Genomic DNA, 4,741 nt, shown 5'->3' with positions numbered 1-4,741 from the left:
ATATCTCTTCAAGCAGATGAACGGAATACGAGGCAAGAAGATGGGTGAAGCTGATAAAGACAACTATAACTCATGAACCCTACATGTTGATGTGGAGCTGAGAATGAAAGAAGGTTTAAGTTGTTACTTAAGGAGTTCTCTAACAAGTTATGCAGTGGATGTGCTCAAGAATTGCAAGAAGTGTTCTACCTTAAAGGATGGACAAAGGGATTTCAAGGAATAATCATTAAAAATAAACTGGAAATGTTTTCTTATGTTTTGAATTTAATGCAAGCAGTATATTTGCAAAAGGTTGTAATTGGACGGAATGGTCATTCAGTGCTAAGTGTAACGATAGTAAGTGCAACGTTTCTATTTAAAGGAAAAGAAAGAAGAACATGCTTGTGGAAGTGATATGCACTTGCAAAAGTCTTATTTGAGGAAGCGTATCATCGAGGACAAGCTACCTAAGTAAGTTAAAACTAATTAACATCACTTGTTGATTGTAAGACAAAGGATAAACTGGTAAGTCAGGAAGCTAAAGAAAGGATGTGAATAAAGGAAGTATCCTTTTTACAAGGACTAAAAAGGTTTCGAGGACGAAACCTCTTATAAGGTGGGTAGACTTGTAACATCCCGAAATTTCTAAGAATAAATAATTAATATATTATTTATTTATGGTGAAAAAGTTTACTTGAGTTAATAGAGAAATAATAAAATAATAAAGATGTAAGGATAAGTAGGCTAATTAGATGGAATTAATTATGGACCAAAAAATAAAGATGGGCCTAAGGTCCATGAGCTTAAGGGAGTATAAATACCCCTTAAACCCTAATCCTTTCCATTTCCATCCAACTCTACCTCAAAGTCTACACCATCAAAAACACACACTTCTCCAATTCCCGATTTTGATAAAATAGCCCACAAAGACACGACGATTCCCGGAGATCTAACCGTCGGATCGGTCTCAAATTTTAACGGAATGTTAATGACATATATATATATGAAGATTTTCACCGATCAGATATTCGATCAGAGGTAGGGAAGTCCAGGTTTTATTAGCAAAACCGTAGCAGCTCAAAAATGAAGATTTCCGACGACTGTTCAGCTTTTCCGGTAACTGTCGCGGCTGTTTTCAGCGAAGGTGAGCTGATGGGTAATGGGTTTTTTGATCAGGGCAATATGGTTCCGTGGCCGCTTGAATCACTCAAATCGGAGTTCGTTTGATATGGTTTTGGGCCTCTCGAGTGATTTCAGAAAAAAACCTCAAAGGTACGTTTTTGTTTAAAAGGCTTACTTTTCATGAACAGATTTACATGAAAATTGGTAGGATGATAGATAGGGTCATGATTATTGATAAAGTAATGAACTTTATAGTAAACGGGTTAGCTGGTTCGTTTCGAGTAAAACGAGTAGTGTTCGGTTTGTGAAAAGGACGGGTAAACGAGGTCGGTTTTGCATGAAACTTAGTAGGATAGTAAATTGGGTGTAGTTACACCATAAAAATGTAAACTTGATGATTAATATGGACGTAATGAACTAGTTGATATATACGGTTCATGTTAAAAACCCGAGATCTAGCCTAAATGGGTTTGGAACCGATAAAGGTTCATGCTTTATGGACACCCGAACTAGATCATAGGCAAAGGATGGCACGGGGATGTTTGAGAGACGCCATGGAGCCATAATCGAAGTACAAGGATTAAAATATATAAGGGAAATGAAATTAGGAGTGTGCCGTGACCCAAGGGTGTATTCGAATACAACCCTTTCTATTCGAATATATGAAAGAATGATAGAAGATATTGCAAGGGTCGTTCTATTTGAATACAAAGAGTATTCAAACATAGCTAAACTCGACTACACGTGTGTTCGCATAGTTTAAGCAAGATGGCAGGTTCATTAGAATACATGAAACGTATTCTAAATATATGCCCAGTTGAATACATGGGGATCTGCATACAATCCCCTTGGGCGTAAAAGTGTTTTACCCGAATACAAGAGAGCATGCAAGCCTAATTGCATACATTAGGTAGCTTATTCGAATTCCGAAAGGAAATAAAGAAAAAAAGAAGAGTACCAATGCACTCGAATATGATATATTCGAATACATACATTGAATTCGAATATAATTGTATTCGAATAAAAGTATTCGAATACAATATTATTCGAATACTGAAATGTTGAGTACCAAAGGGGTACCTAATTAGATTAGACCAGACTTAGCCATTTTTGTTAAAACCCAAATAATGTAATTAGGACGATTACTGATACAAATAATTAATGTACAATTAGCCGAGCCCAGCTAAAGAAAGGAATAACCGTTAACGGCGAACATAACAAGATCCAGGTGAGTTTCTTGCCCCATTCTTTGCTATGTTTTCGGGGCTGTGTGCATACTCGATGTGAATGTTAATACATTTACCTTAAGTGGTAAGTGTATGTTATAGTGATCAATGTGATGTTTATAATTATGATATAAATGAATGCTTGTCGGTATGTGAACGATCTTCGGATATTGCACGTACAGTCAAATGGAATAATATGTTGTAAGAATGAAATGAGTATGTAAAAGAAATTATGTATGAATATTATATGTACGCTAATGCAACTACTAAAAGTATGAATGATAGTTACAATTATAAAGGTAAGGAAAGGTAGGATATGGCTGTATGGTAGAAAAGGGAACCGTACCCTAATAATACTTGATGCAAGAGGGAACCGGGCCCTAATAATACTCGAGGCAAGAAGGAACCGAACCCTAATAATATTCGAGGCAAGGGGGAACCGAACCCTAATAATATTTGAGGGAAGAGGGAACTGGGCCCTAATAACATTCGAGGAAAGTAGGGCGTAATGCGCTTTAAAACATATAAGTATGTATATAAAGTAAGATTACATATGAATGTATGAAAGAACCGAAGTATGAAAGTAAGAATGAAGGTATATACTTACGTATGTACGAAAGAAAGTAAAGCATGTTAAGTATGTAATGTATCAACGTATTGTATGTTGCATGATTAACTAGAACTCAATCAGCGTAGCTGACTTTAGTATGCACGCATGCAAATGGGATGAAGTAGCTGGCTTGAGGGGGGACACATGGCATGGACTGAGCTGACTGGCATCCAGTGAAGGAAAGTTATAATGTTTTATCTTAAGACAATTTGAATGTTTTAAACAAAAATGTTATGATTTGTAAAATATGTTTGATAATTTTTATAATTGCATGTTGATGAAACGAGGAAAAGTGATAGTTTATGCATCCAGACAGTTGAAGGTTCACAACAGTACTTACCCGGCGCATGATTTAGAGCTAGCAACAGTAGTGCATGCTCTAAAGATATGGAGACATTATCAGTATGGTACTAAGTGTACTATCTACACAGATCATAAGAGCTTAAAGTATTTCTTCGAACAGAAGGAATTTAACATGAGTAGTATGAATGAATGCTTGTCGGTGCGTGAATGATCTTCGGATATTGCACGTATCTTTTATGAAAGTAATGAATAGTATGCCTAGTATGAAATATGTATGTATGAAAGTACGTAATGAAATGAGTATGTACGAAAGTATGTTTATATAAAGAAAGGTATGTATGGTTATTGGATGGATGGAATGTATAGCTAAAAAGGGAACATACCGTAATAATATCTGCGAATGTAGGGAACAGACCTTAATAATATATGCGAATGTAGGGAGCATACCCTAATAATACCCGCGAATGTAGGGAACAGACCCTAATAATATCTGCGAATGTAGGGAACAGACCCTAAGAGTATATGCGAAGGTTATATGGCGAAATTCTCTTTAAAACGTATATGTATGAATGAAAGTATGTATGTACGTAACTAGGAAAGAAAGGATGAAAATATGTATCTCCGGATACGTATTTATGTTAGTATGTGAATGTATTCTATGATGCCTAATTAACTAAAACTCACTCAGTGTAGTTGACTTTTGATATGCACACATGTGAATAGGTTGAGGCAGCTCACTTGATATGGAAACATGGCATTGAGACGAAGATACAGGCATATCAAGGGCAATGTTATGATGTTTATTTAACTATATTTTGTTTCAAAAGACAAATTTGAAGGATGTTAAGACAAGATATTATTGATTTTGTAATATATGTTGAAGTTTATTATTCCGCAAAAAGTTTTAATTAACTTTGATATTTAGAACTGTGTTTATAAGTAAATCCAACATCCAATGTAGGGCACCGGGACCGGGCCTTACACCTTAGGTCCAGTGGGCTTAAGAGAGTATAAATACCCCTTAAACCCTAATCCTTTCCCTTTCCATCCATCTCTACACCATAGCCTACACCTTCAAAAACACATACTTAAGCCACACACTCTCTACACTAATCCTTTCGATGATCTGAGACCAATCGTAGGTAAGATATGATTTATTTCAGCTGAACCGACATAGTAGAACCCGACACCGTAGCCCCGTGATGCCATATGAGCCGTTTGGATCTAGATCTAGCTATATTCGGGCATTTAATCAACCAAAAAATGAGTTTAAGGGTCACCTTAGCTCATATCTGGACACCCCGAAGCTACCTAGACTATAAACGATCAAACCCCGATCAACCATGGTGGTTGACGGCGCCGGAATCGAAGAAAAACACCAAAAATGTGTATATAAACGCTAAGTAGGGCTTATACGGTGTATAAGTATATACGTCGTATATGTATAGCAGCGTGTATGTATATCAGTATATATGTATAGCAGTGTGTATGTTTAGCAGCG

The sequence above is a fragment of the Bidens hawaiensis genome, unplaced genomic scaffold, assembly GCF_021521415.1.
Source record: "Bidens hawaiensis isolate Kalapana, Puna unplaced genomic scaffold, B.hawaiensis_p1.1 tig00029300_1, whole genome shotgun sequence".
Lineage (NCBI taxonomy): Eukaryota > Viridiplantae > Streptophyta > Magnoliopsida > Asterales > Asteraceae > Bidens > Bidens hawaiensis.
This window is presented reverse-complemented; position numbering follows the sequence as displayed.